Source organism: Lonchura striata, chromosome 5 (genome assembly GCF_046129695.1).
Source record: "Lonchura striata isolate bLonStr1 chromosome 5, bLonStr1.mat, whole genome shotgun sequence".
NCBI classification, from domain to species: domain Eukaryota; kingdom Metazoa; phylum Chordata; class Aves; order Passeriformes; family Estrildidae; genus Lonchura; species Lonchura striata.
The window spans coordinates 6,164,600-6,185,358 of NC_134607.1; the positions used below are offsets into that span (position 1 = coordinate 6,164,600).

Genomic DNA, 20,759 nt, shown 5'->3' on the forward strand with positions numbered 1-20,759 from the left:
GAGGGGGTGCCGGGGCCGGCGGATCGAGGCGGGATCGCGGCTGGGATCCGGACCGGCAGCGCCGCGGCCGGGAGGAGCCGCTCCGGGACGGGCGCCGCCGCTCCAGCTGCGGCCGGCCCGGGGCTCGGGTCCCGCCGGGGCTCGGGTCCCGTTCTCGCTGTGGCCGCGGGGAGCTGGGGCTGCGTCGGGGCCGGGACCCCATCGGCACCGCCGCTCCCGCAGCGCCGCCTCCGGCCCCGCGGGCGGACACGGAGCCGCCCCGCAGCCCCCGCGGGATGCCGAGCCCCCCCGCCCCGGTAGCCCCGTGGCCACCGCGCTCCCCTGCGAGCAGCAGCGCCCGCCTCCCCCGCCCCGTGTCCGCATCCCCGGGGGAGCCCCGCCGGACGAGCGGGGCTGCGGCGCCGCGGCCGGGAGCGGCCGCTCCGCCGGGGCCGCTGCTCCCGCTCCGGCTGTGCCCGGTGCGGGGCTGGAGGCGCCGGAGCCCCCGAAGGGCAGAGAGCACCTCCTGTCCTTGGCTCTGCGGGGCGGGAGCTGCCGTGCCCTGCCCGTGGCTCGCAGCGTGCCGAACGCATGTCCCGGCACGGGCACCGGCGCACGGGACAGCGCTGGCACGGACACGGCTGAAGGGCTGCCCGCGGCTCCTCGGCCAGGGGCTGCTCCCCACAGGCACGCAGGGATGCTTCAGCCCGGACAGCCGACAGCGACAGCCGACAGGGACCCCAGGGAACGGCTGGCATTACCTGGGAATGGAGGCACGGGCCGTTTGCAGAGGGGCTCTGACGGCAATCCCTGTTGCCGACCTCCCCGAGCTCCCACACAGCTGCCAGGTATGTTCCAGCCACCCCAAATCTCCTCCCTCTTTTCCAGCCTGAGGCCATCATTCACCAGCAGCATTTCAGCCAAGGCAATCTTCCTTCACGGGTACTAAATGCCAAGCAAGAGCCTCGGAGATGCCTTGAAATCAGAGGTTCGAGTGCGATGATGTTCGGAGATTTCCAGGGAGCCAGCTGGAGGTGCAGAAGGGATGGAAAACTCTCACAGGTGGGTCCCACTGGAGGTGTGCTGCAGGCAGGGATGTGCATCCCTTTCCTGAGGAAAACGGACATGCCGAGGCTCTGAAAGGAGCTGAGCTTCTGCAGGAGAGATGTTCTGCCTCAGCACAGGCCGGGAGCACATCCAGCCACCGCCTTGTCCTGCTTTAAAACATTAACTGGAGCCTGAGCTCCGGGTGGGGAGGGAGCTGAGAGCCGGAGGGGCAGGAGCAGGGATGGGAGATGAGGCTGCTGGAATGTCACCTGGAGCAGCTGAACATGTTCTGTCCCTGCAGGAGCCAAAGCAGATCCCTCCTGGCCAGGCTGGATGGGAGATGAGGCTGCTGGAATGTCATTGGAGCAGCCAGGAGCCAAAGCAGATCCCTCCTGGCCGGGCTGGATGGGAGATGAGGCTGCTGGAGTGTCATTGGAGCAGCCAGGAGCCAAAGCAGATCCCTCCTGGCCGGGCTGGATGGGAGATGAGGCTGCTGGAATGTCACCTGGAGCAGCCAGGAGCCAAAGCAGATCCCTCCTGGCCGGGCTGGATGGGAGATGAGGCTGCTGGAATGTCACCTGGAGCAGCCAGGAGCCAAAGCAGATCCCTCCTGGCCGGGCTGGAGGGCAGCTGCTGGATCTGCTGTGGGGGAAAACTCCCTGCCCCTGCCAGGAGCGCTGGCTCTGCTCTTCCTCCAGCTCCTGAGCAGTGTCAGGGCCACCGTGAGGGAGTTCAAACCCAAAAAATCCCCACAGCCCACGGAGTGAATGATCCCAGCAGAGAAACGCAGCATTGAAATAAAAATCTTACAGCTCTGTCAAAAAGGCTGTGACATCGCTGCAACGGGATTGCCAGGAACCTTCTGGTTTGCTCTCGGAATGCTCTTGGTTCTCTTTTGTGTATTTTTAGTCCCTCAGTGGACAGCTTGTAGAATTTATTCTGGGACTTAGAGGTTGAGCAGGGTTGGCTCAGGATTGACCTTCACCTCTGGTGCCGCTTTGCGCAAACACAACGTGGCCGGGCTGGGTGAACTCGTGACCTCAGCTTTCCCCTCCAAAATGTCCCTCGCTTATTTCCCTGGGGTGAGCTGGGATTTTGGCCCAGACTGTCACTCCTCACCTCCCCGTGCCCGCGCGGTGTCCGTTGTGTTCCCCACGGTGCCCTGGGGACACCGGCGGGTCCCTTTGCCTTTCTCCTGCCCCTTTCCAGCCCGAGGCTCCTCTGCCCTCGTCCCACACACAGCACAGGGGCACCGAAGGGGAAAGGCTCCAGAAAACATTTCTGCGATTCCTCAGCAATTCTTTCAATTCCCCGGGGAGAGGAGCGTGAACTCACAGCCACCGAGGCCTGACGGGTTCCTGCAGCGAGAGCTCGGCGCGTGTCCGCAGAGGTGAGTGCGGCACCCGAAAGGAAAAAGCGCGGGAGACAAACGTGATTTCTTTTGCTTCAAAGTTATTGCAAGTTCTTAAAGCCCGACCAACTTTTGCTCTTGCTTTTGGTCGGGTGGAGCAGGAGCAGTGGGCAGAGGTGGTGCCATTGATGCGGACGTGCCCGATGCTTTCTGGGGCAGAAAAGGGAGATTAAGCTCGCCTTACGTCAAGCAGCTATTTAAAAAGATTTATAGCTCTTTAAACGTAGCGCCCTTTAATTACCATAATGTTTCTTCCACGATTTTAACTAATTCTCGGTGTATTTTATAAAACTTAAAATAACACCTCCTCCCCATAAAACAGACTCATCAAGCATTAGACAAAAATTCCTTGTGCCAGTCTCAGGCTTCCACATCTAACAGGAGACCCTCCCCGTAAGCAAACAAAAAAATCAAAATAACGTACCAAAACTAGTCCTTGCTAACATTAAAAATACAGCTCGACCGTATCCAAAAAACCCCCGATTTTATTTCTTCCAAATGCCAAATACTCTTCAAATTCTAAATCAAAAACTCTTAAAAAACAAAAACCATTTGTCCAAGCCCACAAAAAATATAAAACAATCCAATCGATATCCTACATTTAACAAAACCCACTACACAAATTAGTACCATTTGAAATGTAACATAAATAAAAATCTATGACTAAGAAACATATCTCCCAATAAATAAAACCACTCGGTAAAGATATAAGTAATAATCTCAACTCAACAAGCTAAAATTTCTCCAAAACCAAAAGACTTAAAAAACCTTCAATACTTATAAATAACAACATTCAATATGTTAAGTGTTAGTAAAATCAAACAAACTTAAATGTCAATGCATTTAAATAAATACATTAAGTTTCTTTTTATCTATTAAAATTAAGTTTATTATTCCTTACTATCAAAATTCATTCAGTCTAAATTTAAATGTTATGTAATATAACTTACCCTAAATTTTATTAAAAATCACTTCTCTAAACTATACAGTATATGGTTAATTTTATTTTAAAAAAATGAAACTACTCAAATTACAACAACTAAAAGAAAACACTAACAAACACCTATTCAGAAGTTAAAAAAATATAGTGTATTATGTCATCAATTTCATCAAAAATTCTGTTCTTCATTACAATCTCTACTCTTTTTATCTTTCATAAGTAACACCAAAAAATAGCAATTACTATTCATATCATGCTATTTAAGAATTTTACTCTATTTCCTTAATATATATTTTTAAAGTTATCCTAACTCCTTCAAACACTTACTACTAATATACTAATTATATAATAATTTTTATAATAAGCAATATTTATTAAATATTATTATAATATTTACAACCAACTTTCATGTACTTTGTTATCTCTTTATATAATGATCTAAAAAACACATAAAATTTCTAATTCCTACTTTTTTTATTCTCTACTTATACAGCTCTTAAAACAAGTTAACCCTCTAACTAATCTCTACACTAACTCTATAATTTAACCTAATGTTATCTCACAGTTTTAAATATTTTTCAAGACTAAAAAAAAAAATATTTTATTAAAAACCTCCTCCAGACTGTTAATCTTATCACTTTCCTCAGTTATTATTACAAAATCACTTCAATGTAAAACCCGACTACAACATTAATTTCTATTTCTAAGTTTCACACTAAGTAATCGCTCTCTCATACATTTTCTCCACCTTCACACTCTCAATATCCAAATCCAAACTCACAATCCTGTCCATAACCACTTTCAAATCTTTAAACAAAAGTTTACTATACTCAAATCTATTCTAAAAACACTTCTAAAAAATCCAATTATTAAATAATGTAATTCATCTTTAATCCTAACATTTTTACTCTTAACTACTATTTTTAGAAACATTATATAAGAATACATTAAGTAACATTCACCAATTAAAATTTAAACTAGAACCTAACCCTAACTCTACCTAAATAAAATAATTAACAAGAAACCCAAATATTTTCTACGTCAAAAATAAAATTCAAATAATTTTAACTTAACAATTTAACTTTATCGATATAACAAATAAACTTATTTTTATTTTAAACTTAAAAAATCATTATCCACACATAATTATTTAACTTGCTACTAATTTAACATTTATCAACTGTTAAAAACTCTAAAATAACATACCATCTTTTAATACTTACTAATGATATAATTTCACCTATGTTACTAATTATAGATGTTATCTAAGTAATTCCTAATTATTGTCAATTTCTTCTTTACTACGTACATTATTTTATTCTTATATTTCTTCATGCTTATAACTGAAAAATTATAACAACTTATACCATTATCTTGCAAGTCTCTATACAATTTTATAAAACAAAACTTAACAAGACTTATTTCTCATGTCAAAACATAAAGTTTACTTATATCTCAACAAGTACAAAAACCCAAGTCAATTTCAATAAGGACCATAAAACCAGATCACACAAAAAACACACTCGCCACTCCACAAATAAAACACCAATGTAAATACAAAGATACACTACACTATGTAAATACAAATGGTAGATTACGCGAGAATTGCAACATACGCCTGACGTCTTGTACTGCACCCACCAAAATATAGAAACTTTAGGTTTTTTTATAAATATAAAAATCAATATTATAAACATCTTATTTAATAACTTACAAAGTATAAAATTCTATCAAATATTATACTTCTACTCTCTTTACTTTATTTACTTTTAATTATATCACTTTACCAATTAACCAACCTAAAACAAACATTTCAGTAACTTTAACTAAAGTTTCAAGTTTAAATACTTTGTATTTATCTAGCGCTTCTCAAAAAAAATCCATTCTTTACCTACTTACTTAATATACCAATAAAAAACATTACAAGTAATCCATATAATTAAAAAGCCCTTACATTATTAGCTCTTAATATAAAAATAGTTACCAATTTAAAACAAAAAAGTCATTTATCCATCAATAGTAATCAAAATATAAAAGTAATTTTAAGCCTTGAAACTTAAAAATGGTAGGATCACATTTTATACCACCTATTACTTCAACAACACTAAAATAATTAAATCAATTGAAATATTATCTAAATAAACGATCTAATTCTACATCCCTTACACTAAATACCTTTCTAACAAATATAAAATATTAAATACGCAGTTTTACAAAAAATCAACAATAAATTTTCTTTTATTAACACACAAACATAAATATAAAAATTGAATAAAAGTTATAAATGCATCTAATCACATAAAATCTACTTATAAAAGTGTACAACTTTAAGAAATATCAAAAATAAGAATAACTAATATAACAATAAATAAAATTTAACACCATAATTTTAAAATCTTATAACAAAATTATACATTTAAATTATATTATTATAATAATAATAACGATAACACCTTCTTTATGTTAATATATGCAACAAATGCTTAACAAAATCCATTAATAATTTTATTTTTTTTAAATACAGAGGGAGAGGGGAGACGTGGGAACGGGAAAACCAGAAACTCCCACGGACACTGAAAGATTTGATCTGCAGCCTCGGGAGAAGCTGGGATTGATGTGCAAGTACAAGACGCGGGCATTAAGCAGGAAAAGAATGAAATAAAAGGCAATCCCTTCTGTTTCTGTGGCTGTCAGTGAGAGCCTGCCCCGGCTGAGCGAGAGAGAAACCGCGTGGGCACGATGGGGAAGGGCTCGCAGGGCAGGGCTGGGGCTGTGTGGGCTGAACGGAGAGTTTGCACCTTCTGACAGGAGGCGCTGAGCAAAAGTCCCCTCGGTGCAGCGGAGCCGAGCGAAGGCGCTGGGCTGGAAAAGCCAAATAAAGGCCGGGGTCAGAAATTCCGGCTGCCTCGGAACAAAGAGCCGTGAGCGCTCCTGAGCCCCGGCAGCTGCTCGCTCTGTGAACCCCCACGCGCCGGGGCTGGGTTTGCCTGAGCCCCGAGTGCCCCCGGCCCAAGAGCAGCCCCGGCCCTTCCCTGCTGAGCGCGCAGCGATCGCAAAGGAAAAAAGGAAACTCTGGCCGGCAGGGCTCTCTCTGCGTGGGTTAGGGCAGGGCCCTGCGGGGAGCAGGGCGCTCCAGCACGGACAGCCCGGATCCAGAGCAGCTCCAGGGCTGAGCAGCGGGCTGGGGACAGCTGGGGACAGCCGTGAGCAGAGCCCGTCAGCCTCCCTCCGGGGCTGGGACTGCCTCGAGCACACAGCTCCTGCCAGGTGTGGCACCTTCAGACTCCTCGCCACAAACGAGTTCTGATCTCGCTCTCGGGGTGACCTGCACCTCCTCCCCAGAAACCGCAGGAATTAGAATTTCGGGCCGCTTTTACAAACTTTACGTCAGCTTTGCAAATGCAAATCCCAGCGGGTCCCTGCTTCCCAGAGCGCCGGTCCTCAGCCATCTCCACTTCCCTGGAAAACTGCTCCAGCTCCAGGCTGTACCAAGGTGAGCACAAGTCTGGAGAGGTCAGAACCCTCACCTGGACCGCTGCACTCGGAGCGAGATCCAGCTACAAATGGAATTCCAGAAACGGCCTCCAAAATGTTCCATAATCACACCTTTAAAATGGCTCCACAGGGCAACAGCTCCCGTGCCAGAGCGGCACCTGCACGAGGCCTTGTGCCAGCCCTGGCGCCCTGAAAAACACAAGAAACCAACATCACACAGGCCTTGTTTGCAGAATTCCTGATCCAAGCCCTCACCTGTCCTGCCCAGCACCGAGGGAAATCTGACACGGTATTCATAGGTAACCTTTGCTGAGAGCGGCCATCACCCCGGTCCTCCAGCCTGGGCAAGGTTTTGCAGCGAATGGACCCAACTTCTAACCCTGGACCTAAATTTCTGTCAGCTTTTGTTAGAAAGATACTGGAGAGTAAATCCTACAACAGATTTAAAACGTTGCGCAAGGAATAACCGGCCCAGACAAAACCAAACCACCCCCATCTCTGCTCCACCCCATTTCTCCCAATTTTGGGAGAAATACTGATAGAGTTTGTAAAGACTCCCCTTCCCTGCTGCACCGTCCTTCACTGCACGTCCCTGTTGAGAGAGAAATGGAACTGGAAACAAGTTTTAAAGGATGAGTTTGTAAATAAGACTAGATACTTTAGAGAAATAGAACTATGAAAGATGCACTCTAATAAGATTCATGAGGGGTAATTTCAGATGATTGGTTTTAAGGCATAGTGTAGCAAAAGCTAATAGGCCAAGAAACGCTTATAATGTATTGTAATTAGGAAATAGTTGGCTTCTGATTGCGGTGGCATGAATTATAACATCTGTATTGTCTCACCCTTCACGTGAGACTGAAAATGAAATAAAAGTTTTTAAAAACACTTCTCAGTTGCCTTATTTCTGGGTCAGAAAAGGGCATAATCTGATAAACTGGTGCGTTGTGTGAGGAAGATTTATCTCTCTCAATGTCCTATTCCATGGCATTTCTAAGTCAGCGTTTCTTATCTCAAATTTTCCATTCAGATACATACTATGTAAACCTCCTGTCAAACTCTGACAATTTTCTGCAAGTCCATTTCCCACAGCAGAACTGCTCCCTGCCCAGCACAGGAGCTGCGAGTGCTGTTGCAGGGCACAATGCCTGAAGGAACACCGGAGCTGTGACATTAAAACCAGCAAAAGCAATTACTAAGTAAAAGAGATCCTCACCTGCTCCAAGAACTGAACCTCTGTGGCTCATCCTCACGGGGTGAACCTGCTCCAGGGAGGACTCTCCACGCAGCCCCCGAGACCTGGGGTCAGACGCTGCCCTACCAGCAGAAGAACAAGGGGTTAGTGAAGCTTTTTGGACACATTCTGGCCTCAGAGTGGTCTGACAAAACATCCGTCAACGTGGATCTTTAATAAAGGCAGCTGGTACCTATGCTTGCAACAGACTTTCGTGTGTTATTTCCTCGGTCTCTGTTCTAATACATTTTGATATTAAAAGTGTTTAAACAAGATTTAACCTGAGCTCTGCACCCTGCCGTGCTCCAAGCCCTGAGGAAGAGCTGGACATCCTCACACTCGCCCAAGCTGAGGCAGCTCTCACGTAGGGACAGAGCTGCTGCAGCATTTAACAACACTTAGAAATCACCCCTGCCTTGAGGGCGTCCAGAGCTGGGAGAAAGCCCTTCCCACCACCCTCTTGGATTTCCCTCCCTGCCCCTGGCTTTGCTTCCAGCTTGGGAAGGTTTGTCCTGGGGCCATTTCAGCAGCACGAAGGGCTTTTCCAACCTCAGGGGTTCCACGGGAGCCCAGTGACTGACCCAGCTGCGCACCCAGGCACACGGATCGATTATCCTGCCGTGAGCCAGAGCACTCCAGGGCATCCTTGGAACAGCTGCGGAGAGCGGGAAAAAGACACAGCTGCAGCACCGATCCCGCTCCCTGCTTTCCCAGAGGGGCAGGAACACCATTTCCTCCCGAGCCTGAGAGCTCCCAGGGAAATCCCTGTTAGGGTGGCACTGAAGGTGCCACATTTCTGGCACCCTTGCCCTAGAACCACGGCCCAGCAGGTTTCTGTGGGAGCGGGGATTGTTGCTGCAGCTCAGAAGCTGCACATCCCTAAAGCATTTCCTTAGGGACACGAAGCTCCCCGCGCGCATGTTGTAGTCCAGTTTGTAATTTCAGCGTCTTTCAAGAGAGTTTAAATCGCAATGAGGCGACTCGGTGCCAGCACAGCATTAGCTACGGGACATCGGGAGACTCACCAGACGACATTCTCGGCAGAGCCTCCATTCTCAGCGCTCCAGCTGCAGCGTTCGCATCTCTCACGGACTCCGAGCTCCGTTTCCAGGGCTCCCATCGGGAAACCGGCGGCCGCTCCCAGATGCAAATGCCCAGGGCACCGCCGATCCCAGCCCCTGCTCCCTCTCCCCCCCGGACCCCCCTTCCTCCAGCCTTTACCCCTTTTAGAGCCACGGCCCCGCCCAGGACACAAACGGAGGCTCCCAGGTGCCTCCTGAGACCCAAATCATTCCAGGGGCATCAGGAAATCAAGAGAAATAAACTTTGTAGCCATGATTTCATGTGTTTTGACTCTTCACATGGATAGTCTTAAGCCGTACTTTGTCATCATTTGGTCAGCTCATGAGGTTTTTTAGTTTTTAAAATTGTGTTTTCTCGAGGCAGAGAAACTGCAACTATCTATCTTTGAGTAGAGGAGCACATACAAAATGTCAGGGTGAAAGATTACTCATACCAGTGTGAAAAAAAACGCTAATCGCTTGGTTTTTAAAATTTTAAAAGTTTAATAATAATAAAATGGCTATAAAAATAATAATATCATTAGAGTACTAAAGCTTAGAGTTAGGACAATTACAAGACAATAAAAAAAGTAAAGAATTACGGACGTCCGGATGTTCTCGGACATTAAGCTACGAAAAGCATGACTTGTGAATAAAGGAATCACCCTTAAACTAATATACTTGTTGCATATTTATATATCCTTTATGGTTATGAATGCATTCTATTTTAAACAAGAAACTCTGTTTGTTGTATGTTAATTGTTTCCTTTAATCCCTTGGTGTCTTCGAGTAAGGCCTGAAGAAATTAGCTTCTTCTGATAAGAAGCCATAAATTCCTCTCCTTTGGAAGATTTAGGTGTTCTTTGAAGTAAGTATCTCATTCCTAAAAAAAAAACTTCCCCACCTACATAGTCTCTATTTTAACATTATGTTAGAACCTAAAACTGTATTTAACACACTACTTAAGCAAATGAACACAGCATAACTTTCTAACATTACACTTATAATATTCATTATAGCCTTTGAGAAAAGCCAATCATAAAATATGCATTTTTCACACCAGCAAGGACAAGGAGGTATTGAAGGAGACTGTTGAAGGAGAGGTAAAGTCTTAAATGCTAAAACTGAAGACAGAGCATCACTAAGTCAAATAAAAGATTTGTCTATTTGCTTTTAAACTGATACAAAGCAAGACAAAGTAAATTATTATAACTACTTCAAATCTAGTTGAAAATGTGCTGAGGTGTGCATTAAGACAAAGGTGGAAGTTTACAAGTTACAAATGCTTAAGACACTTCTTGCTAGGGATAGATAGCATTGCATCCATTCCTGAAAGATTTGCATCTCAAAAAGATATGGCATATGAATTCTTAAATTAGACCAACAATGACATGCACCCAAAAAAGAAAAACATTCTCTCTTCTCCCTTTCTTTTCTGCTTTCTTGTCATAGAGTGTGACTAAGGAGAAACGAAAAGAATCCATGAGTGACAGAGCTGATTCCAATCAATCCTCCCCGATGGAGTGATCAAAGGCCAACTGTAGTGGACCAAACAGGGCTTTCCCCTTGGAAGTGTATTCCATCCCGTCGAGATCAGCACAAACACAAGGGATGAAACCGACTTCCCACGGCTGCCATCCAAGCTATGACACTGTAACTCAGTACCACCTGCACATTTTTTTGCTTGAATCCTTAAAGTAATGATTCTCTCCATCTCCATCCCTTAAAATCCAATTCTGTCAGCTTTTCAGTGTTCAAAAATGAACTAGTTAAGATAGCACTGAGGAAAGAAAGAACACAATAAGCATATTTTATTGTGTAAGTAAGTAGATTTGAGATGGAATTACTAAAAGGTAAGCATACATGGACCCCCCCCACACACACACAGTTGTCTTTTTGCAGTTGCACTTAAGGATTGTACTTCAAATATGGTTACACAGATATCTTCCCCCCCTCCACATTGACTGCCTCTTAATATTAGAACCGAATCTGCCACAAAATTACATGAAATAAAACAGTGAGAAACATACTTGAGAATGACTGTTGTTTACAAAACAGGTAATTTATAGTATACAATTACTGATAAGGTAGAACAAGAGTTCAAAAACTGGACTGCTTTACAAAGCACTTCTTCAAACATCAATTTTGGATTATTGCTGGAAGGTACTAAATGGTCTGTTATAGACTAATTTACAGACATTCATAGAATAGTGAAAAACGCATGCTTTAGAAACCTGGGACATTTCATGCCTTTGTGCTAGCAGAACATGAAGTGATTGGCATTTTTCAATGTAGGTTAGCAGCATTTAGAGTTTTTATTCTGGTGTACTAACTGATTCTACGTATTTTTTCTCTTTTTTTTCAGGTGATTTTTCATCTTCAGGTTTAGTCCATGGAGGGCTGTGAAACTTCTGTAAAGGTAAAAACATGGTGTATAGAATACATATATACATAAACAGAAATAAAAAAGTCTGTTAAAATTCCATGGCAATGGAATTGTCCCTAGAAAAGGGTCCTGATCTCTAAGAAAGCATCATTAACAACCTTCACAGTGCAAAACCATACAAGTCTGATGCTACATACAGCTTCATATCACTGCATATTTTATGTATATATGTATGAAAACAACCACATAGGTATTTAATATTTAATTATTTTGGATAACTCTCCTTACTCCTGCTTCCAGGGCTATACACATCACACTGTCAAATTAAGTAATTTGACTACTAATTCATTTGACTACCAGCTTTCCAAATATTTCATAGTTTGCAAGTTGTTACCAGCCAGAAATCATTTTGAACAGGTCAATTGCAATCAGACACAGACAAAGTCTGAATTAAGTAGTCTTCTCTTTTGAGACAGAACTTGGTGAAGAATGTGTAAGTATACTTTAAGTAACTGAATCTCATGAGACTTTTTAGTAAAACCCCACAAATTACTCTGGAAGAGAATACCTGAAAGCTTGTCTCTGTTTCTGCTGCTTCCAAACGAGATGTTGAATCATTACGATTCCCCAGACATGTCTTGGCAACCTGTCAATAGAAATGTCAGAGATAACTACTTCATATTTTTTCCAAAAATATTCCGTTTAAAAAAAAAAAAAAAAAAAAAAAAAAAAAACCAAAAAAAAACCACCAAAAAAAAACCAAAATACCAAAAAAACCCCAACAACAACAGCAAAAAACCAACCCAATTTGGGTCTTCTTTTAAGCCTACTTAATGAAATGGAACTAAGTTTTCATAGCTAAACTTATCCCAGACTCCCATCATCCCTGTAACAGTCTTCAACAATACAGTCTTGTGACAGCGAGTTTAACAACTTCATACTTACCCAGCTTTTTTTCTTCGTGTTTAAATCTCATCACCAATAGTGAAGTTTACTTCTACAGGTGGTCCTAGGGAACAGAAAATTAATTACAAGTGCCTTTTATGGGTGAGGAAATAGTAACAAACAGTAGAAAATCAGCATTAGTTAGAACTTCTCTATTACTATTCTCTTGGCTATACTCTGGATCTCTTAGGTATAATAATCCCTGAATAGGAATATAAAGTCACTGAATGGAGAAGTCAGGTGACTCTCAAGGCAGAAAATCTTGCTGCATTACTTCCTGTCATTTTATTCAAGAAATAATGTCATATTCTTTGCCAATATGTTTTTTAATATCTGGGAAAGCAGAGTTGCACAGCATAAATAAAATTAATTACAAAGTGGATTTTTGAACTAAGGAGATCTTCAGGTATGAAACCAGAGATTTGCTCAACACTGGAAATTCTACTGTATTTAAATCCAAGTCCCTTCAGGAGTAGGATTAAGGATGCAATAAGAAAAGGAACTGAAAGATTAAATGCAGTCAAATATTCATAATACTTGGTCATTGCTCTAAAATGAGTTCACATTGGAATTTCTCTACTTGTTTTGCTATTAAAAGTGACACATTTAAATGGAGTGAAAACTACAAGGTTTTTTTAAAGTTTTGAGTCAGCAAGACTCTTTCCAGTGTAACAGTGGGAGGGGTTTAGTCATGTTTAAGCTACTGAAGGCAGCCTCTGAGATGATGCAGATGGATTTGATGTGGGGAACTCTTTCTCATATTTTCCCACTCTAGACAGTAGAAATAAAAATTGGATTCATGTAGGGAATAATCAAGGCAGTATTGATTAAAATAAAGTCTATTGATAAAGCACCTACTCCTTTTATGACAAAAAATCAAACATCAAACAAACACGTGGTTTATGTCTTAGATAAAGACTAAAAAGTCAGATGACAGGGTAGCAATTTTTCGTAGTCTTGAAATACTTCAAAACCTTATACGTGTGGTCCTGTCAAAACTTCCATTTAAATTATTTACTCTTAATCTAGATTTAAAAAAAAATATTCCAAGCTGAATTATCCTCAGAAAAAATGAAGATTTAGGTGACTTCTAGGTGTGTGGCTTGAGGACAAAAGATACTCTAGGTCCAACAATCAATAGTATTGCAAAATGTGTAATAAAGAGGATAGAAATAATGCTAATTAAATATGATAATTTACATAGCCAGAATTTTCTCTGACTGTACCTACTAGAACATGAAATCAGGTGACCTATTTCACCAACATCATTTATAGGAGATAGGAAGCAAAAACTATTAATTGCATTAGTAAAGCTAAAGGTCAACTTCTTAAGACATATGCAAAGGAAAAAGAAAAAAACAACCCCGGTCTGCTTTAGAGAAAATAAAAGTGAACAATAAAACAATGCTGTATGAGTGAGTAGTCTTGCAGTGTCTTCATAGGCCAGACAACAAAGGCTATCTTGATAGGAAAAGAGCAATAAAGATTAAGTCTGTACTATTTCACATTTGTTCACTCAGAGATCTTCTCCTTTTAGTAGCACACCATATGGATCACTGTTGGAGAAAGACAGGGACTTTTTCCTAAGGATGTCTTTATGATGTTAAAGCATAACATATTCATTATTGACTCCTTATCACTGTGAAACATTGTATATCATTACCAAATAAATTACAGCTTGAAAACAACAACAGTTCAATAGCCAGGACTGTAACCAGCTCCTGTGGACGAGGTGCAAACACACACACACACAGAGGGCTGGGTTTAACAGAACACAAACTGAATCCCACACACATATGACCTCAGGCATATATATATAAATACATACATATACATACACCCCCACCTGTGTGTATTTATGTGTTTTTATATGTCTATATCTACATGCATATATAAACACATAAATATGCAAACACGCATAACACATATATCTTTGTGTCCCTCAGCTAAAGATCAGTGACAGAATATAAACTCAATGAACTAGAATACCTTCCACACCCTTAGGTGACAAAGGAAGCAAAATATTAAACTTCGGCTATTGTTGTTAGTTCCCTCTATGCCAAATAGTGGATTGTTTTGTATGTTTGTCCGTCAGATTTCCTCCCATGAGAGGTACAATCATTACCAATGGACAGAATGAGAGCTCGACATGGCAGAAACTATCAAAAAGCAAAAACTATTTGCTGTGTTGCTTTCCTCAGCTTAGCATGCAGCCCAATTAACAAATTATCTGTGTGTGAAATTATGGCTATAAAATCTGCATATTGATTGGTCACGTACACCAAATTTGGGAAGTTATGGTATTCAATTGTCCTAGTAAACAGCACTGCAAAGCTGGAGAGCTTCACAGCTGGATGTATAAATGACAAAGGTGGATAAACAAAGGGTGCATCTTTATTACTGTGAGAACCCCGGCCTTGCTCTGGGGTCTCATGTGGTGGTGAAATTCCTCCTCCCACCCGTGCTTCCAAAGAAAAACTCCGCAGGCTTTAGCTGTTCGGTCTCAAGGCAGTTTATCGCTAGTTATCTAACAGATTATGTTCTTGGACTGCGGCTGTTTGATCAGCGGCCTGGGTAGAGGCACACACACCCCCTGACATCCTCTCGATCTGCTGCCTTCTTCGTCTCCCTCTCCGCCCAGGGCTGCTGCTATCTTTTATAAGATATATTACGTATAACACGTTTATAATTATTCCCCAATACCTACTACCTACGTTGCCAAGTGTTTTTCTACTCTAAACCAATCTGTGAGTGCCAACATCACCAAGAACATGGAGGTAAGGAAAAAGAAGGAGGAAGAACAGGATCAGCCCACTTTCCTCCATCTTAGAACTTCTGACCCCCATGTACATGCGTTAAAACCCCCCTGTACAATACTAAAAAAATTTCCCCTCTACTTTGTAACTACTTTTACTATACTATCTAACCTTTTGTGATTGCTTGTTCCACCTCCAAAGTTGGCAATTCATTCCATGGCTCAAACTCAAAATCACAGCTGTTTTTCAGCTGTCTGCCAGGGTCTAGAATGCCTCTGACCAAGGCCTGGAACCTCTAAAAATGTCTGAGAGACATTTTGAGTTCCCACATATTAGAAAAATTTTAACACGCCAGTCAGAACTCAGCATGTCCAGTGGCTATTGAATCATGCAACTTTACCTGCGAACAGCTGAACCATGTAAATATAAGTATTTTCTACGGCATCAACTCAGCAAATCAGAACTGGCTTTATGGTCAAAAAAACCATAACAATTTAAGGTCAAATAATCAATTCACAAGTGAACAGGAAATCAAGTTTAAATAAGTGGTATTATAACAGTTTTTGCAGTTAGAAAATCATTCTGCTGCTCCTAAAGAGCATCATCCAGATTTAGTTGACCAGACATTGGAGTTTCAGTGTTCCTGTGCATCACTGCTCCTCTTGGCTTCATAGGGCACAAAAAGCAGATAGGGAGGTTGTTTGTAAAGCACGATGGGGGAGAAAGTACTGGGTTAATTCTGAAGAAAAGAAACCAGATACAGGAGAAAAGAATGGTGCGGTTAGATCAACTGACAAACTAGTTATCTTAGTTGTCAGGTTAGGTTCACAGTTTACTCAAAGACACGTCTTATCAGATTTGCTCATGAATTTGTTACAGATCTGTACTGGGAGCTGCTTTAATCACTGTTTAGAAGAAAGATACAGAACAAGAAGTATGTGAAATGTGCATATACCTTCTCAGAAGACACCTCTGCAGTTTTTCATACGCTTTTCCTGTTTTAGATCAGTGTGCTAAGGGGATGGTTAAACTCAGATGATGTAACTTCTTATGACCTTCCTCTTCCTAGTCCTCATTTACAGAATCAAATTTCCTTTAAGGATTTTATTGGCTTGAAATTTCGTTATAAAAATGGTTATTTTTTTCTCTTATTACACCCTTTGGAAAACAATTGGAGAGTGCAATTTGATCAAAGCTCTGAAACAGATTTAAGAAAATAAAGCAAAATGCTGTAGTTGCTTAGAAACGTATACAATTTTGGCTCCAATACAGAATACCCTTTGTCGTTGAATGATTAATGAACATAGAGTGTTTTTTTATTGCAGGAAATTAAGGCAGTAAATAAAAAGCACTACCACTTCTATTTATCAGAGAAGATTCTGTAAGGACAAAGCAAAAAATCTAATAAGAGAACAAAGAATAATTTTATAAGTTCTTTGATGTTGTAGCAATACCAAGCAGGTAGTTAAAAATGAGATGTTATATGCATAAGAATTCTCTGACACGAAAAGGCAATTAAGTAAATTATGGTGTAAAAGCCATAATCCCAAAAGCTTTTGGGAAGACAGAAAAGGGAAGGAATACAGGGGGAAAAGCTCTGCAGAACTCTGGTTCTGCACAGAGACTTTCAGGAGTCAGACATAAGAAAGCATCTCCGGATAAGGCTAAGAAAAAGTAGTACTGACAAGATGCCTCTAATAAAGTACAAATAATAAAAAGAATGGAAACTTTTACAATACCAAAGGTAATTTGGAGGGGGGGTTTTGATGAATTTCAGATGCTGTATCACAGGATATTCTACCTACTTCTGGCTATTGCTGGTCCTATGCCAAATTTCATTACAGATAAATATCAGCAGCGTCTAATTTCCAGATTTGCTACTCTGTATCCCATTTGCCAATAACTTTTCATTTTTTGTATTTCAGTATTTGTTCTAATGTAAATGACACTAATTACTCTGAACAGGCATAAGCCCCATAAATACAAAATTGCAGAAAGATCACAAATTTAAGATAGAGATGCTTAGCCATACAGACTTAAAAATACCAGTTGGAACCAGCAACTAACCATTTTGCTTTATTTTTTGCCTCAGTATCTATAAGGTTGCATGTTCTTCTCTAGTTAGTCTTCACTACCTTAATTCTTTCTAAATAGAAATCACATTTTATTTATCAGAGACACAATAAGAGGACCTTTGTGAAGTTCTGAGAAAGGATTACTGAAATAATAGGTTTCTAAGCAATGCAGTTTCTAGTACATCTTCACAAATATTACTTTGAAATGCTGCATTACAACCTTAACCATCCAGCCTTAATCTTCCTTCATTTGAATGCAAGAAGCTGTAAAAACTTCAGAAAAAATGACACAGTCAAGTAATGAAAAAAACAATTAAAACTCTTCCTAAGTGTTGCATTTTCTCCAAGTGATAGTGTTCACAGGTACAAATGGCAGCTTTGACTTACCAAAGAATTAGGATCCTTTGGGTATAAATTCCTTCCGGTACTTTCAGAACTTAAAGTGGTATTTCTAATGCCACTATATGTAGGCTAATTGTAGAAAGAAGATTTTTATTTCAGTTCTCAAAGCTAATAATTTGAATTCCTTGTGCCTTTCGTCTCTCTAGGTTAATGTGAGATGATGATGATGATGATGAAGAAAAGGTTGCTAACCAATGTCATCACCTGCACTATTTTTATGGCCTGTTAAGATGGACAGGGTGTCTGTCTGCTGATGGACTAAACAGTTAAAAATACAAGCTGTTAGAAGGACAAAAAACAACCACCTAAATAAGTAAACCACCATCTCAATAACTAAAACCTTGATTTTATGGAAAGGTGAATCTTTTAGGTGTCTTTGATTGCAATACTTGATGCAGAAATTAAATACTGGTTTGACTTTTGAAATATATTACCAGTTATTTTCTTTCCCTTTCTCTTTTAATGTATTCACTTCTGTATAAAAGAGCTGTTTAAAATGTTTGATACAAGTATTTAGCCTAAGAGGAAGAAAAAGAGGAGAGAGTGAGGAGGAGAGCGTAAGAGGAAGAAAAAGAGGAGAGAGTGAGGAGGAGAGCGTAAGAGGAAGAGTAAGAGGAGAGAGGGAGGAGGAGAGCGTAAGAGGAAGAGTAAGAGGAGAGAGGGAGGAGGAGAGCGTAAGAGGAAGAAAAAGAGGAGAGAGTGAGAAGAAAGAGGAGAGAGTGAGAAGAAAGAGGAGAGAGTGAGAAGAAAGAGGAGAGAGTGAGAAGAAAAACTGAGAAGAAAAGGAAGAGGAGAGAGTGAGAAGAAGAAAGACTGAGAAGAAAAGGAAGAGGAGAGAGTGAGAAGAAGAAAGACTGAGAAGAAAAGGAAGAGGAGAGAGTAAGAAGAAAACAAAGCAAGAAAAATAAGAGTCAGAGATAAAAAGAAAAACCAAAAAAGTCAGATTAGAAAGAGAAAGGCAGAGAAAGAGGAAAGAAAGGTGGGGTAAAGAGAAAAAGAGTGAAAGACAATCAGAAAAGGAAGCACTTGAAATGAAAGAGAAAAGCAAATAGAGAGACAAGAAAAAGAAGAAATAGAGCTGAAAACCTACAGGAAAACAAATGGAGAGACTGAACACAAGGTAGGGTTCAAGAGAGAAAGAAATAGAGAGTTAGACAAAAAAGTTAAAGTTGGACAGAAAAGGAAAAAGGGTCAGAGACAAAGACAATGATAGCAAGTGTTAGAAAGACAAAGGCTGACAAAGAGAAAAAAAAGAAGAAAACATAGTGAAACCTAGATTGAAAGAGACAAAGAGACATGGGGAAATACATGTAGAGGAATGGAAGAAAATAGACAGGGTGAGAAGGAAATAGGGTTAGAGAAACATAGAGATGTCTTAGAAATGGAAACAAAGGAAAACACAGCCAGAGACAAAGAGTTACACATGGAAGGATAAAGTGAGGAATAGACTAAAGAGGAAAGTAAGAGGCAAAGGGAGAAAAAGGGTGAGAATGATATGACTCAACCACACCAAAGAAAGACAGGAGATGAATGGTGGGCAGGACAGAGGGTAAGAGGCATCATTATTAGGGCTGATTAATCTTTATTCCCTTAATTTAAACTTCAGCAATACACAGGGAAACAATGCATACAAATGCAAGTACAGAGACAAATACAACAAAGAATACATCATACCTAGGCACACAAGTACAAGTCCAATTTACATATAGCAAAATACATCAAAATACAGGAACAACTGCAAAGACAGAACAATATAATGTATTACAAGGAAAATACATATTGACACAATATAACCGTGTCTCCATTTCAGAAAAGTCCACAACGCTTTTATTGTTATGACGCACCCGGAACAAAAACGGCGCAAAACGCTCCGCCGACGTGCACGCCCCCTTCGCGTTACGCACAAACTCACATTCACGGCAACTCGCTCCAGAGACTCCCAAAAAATTCTCCTGCCTGATGAAAACCCCCCCTGAAAGGCAAAGGCCATACACACAAGGTTGGAACTGCTCCACACACACACACACACACACAGCTGCAGACACAAGCACACACAAACTCTCACAGACAGACACAGACAGTCACACTCTCACACATTCTTCTGCTGACACGCTGGCTGCCACCCTTACGTGAAACGCTGCACTGAAGAATATGCTTAAACGCTTCTTCTGACCGCAGGACCTCCATGTCAAATGGTAGATTCCAGGAAATTCTGTAGGGACCCGGGGACCTACGAGACAAGGGGAGGCGGTCAGTGACTGACTATCTGAGAGCTAGGAGCTATACCAACTCTGGGCCCATCAGTGTTGTACCCCAAACCCCGTAGAGAACAGATGAACGGCAAAGCTTTATAACTGCTCTACCTGAGCGTGACTACGTGCCCGGGCAAGGCAGCTCCAATCACAATTGCCACAACAGAGGTGCATACAACATAAGCCATCGTAGGTACATACAGTATAAGCACAAACAACATAAGGCAACGTAGGTACATACAGTATAAGCACAAACAATATAAGACAACATAGGTAGGCGCAACATACACACATACAATAGAAGCCGACACAGGTAGGTGCAACATAAGTGCATACAATGTAAGCCGACAGAGATACAAGATACAAGAAAACCCGCCCCCAGGACTGGGACTCTCTGCCACTGATTGGAGTTGTCAGCATCTGAAAGGAAGTTAGGACTAGTGTCAAACGGCTGCAAGACAACTTAGCATCACCAAACATGTTATGTCAATCTCCCCATACAATCTAGAGCCCAACTACACCCTGCAAATGACAAATTTCAAGTCCCCAGGACTTGTGCTATTACAGGCTATGCAGCAGGGCAGAGCAGTTGTGGGACAAATATGTGCAGACACCCGTGACACAGGACAGGGAGAGAGAGCTTTTGAGGAGAAGAAAGGACCGAGAGACCCAAAGAACAGAGTGCACCAGAGACAAGTGACAGGACACACACCAGAACTGCTCTGCCCTGAACACCTCAGCACTGTGATCAAAACAGACACTTTCCCTTTAGCTGG

The 20,759-nt window shown here is 41.5% G+C and overlaps 2 long non-coding RNA genes across 5 annotated transcripts; one reads left to right on the plus strand and one right to left on the minus strand.

Moving 5' to 3' along the window:
- The first annotated feature begins 1,850 nt into the window (after nucleotides 1-1,850).
- On the plus strand, nucleotides 1,851-6,055 carry LOC144246310 (uncharacterized). The gene is made up of 2 exons (XR_013339990.1): nucleotides 1,851-2,416; nucleotides 5,902-6,055. It is a non-coding gene; the product is annotated as an uncharacterized LOC144246310 (long non-coding RNA).
- A 3,592-nt stretch (nucleotides 6,056-9,647) lies between these two features.
- Nucleotides 9,648-20,759, minus strand: LOC144246311 (uncharacterized). 4 transcript variants are annotated; one of them, XR_013339992.1, is made up of 5 exons: nucleotides 19,861-20,759; nucleotides 19,406-19,703; nucleotides 12,499-12,562; nucleotides 12,122-12,199; nucleotides 9,648-11,578 (listed from the first exon to the last, which is right to left on the minus strand). It is a non-coding gene; the product is annotated as an uncharacterized LOC144246311 (long non-coding RNA). The 4 variants fall into 4 exon arrangements; XR_013339994.1 differs by having other exon boundaries at nucleotides 19,644-19,703; nucleotides 19,861-20,758; XR_013339993.1 differs by lacking the exon at nucleotides 19,406-19,703 and having other exon boundaries at nucleotides 9,648-10,947; nucleotides 11,402-11,578; nucleotides 19,861-20,755.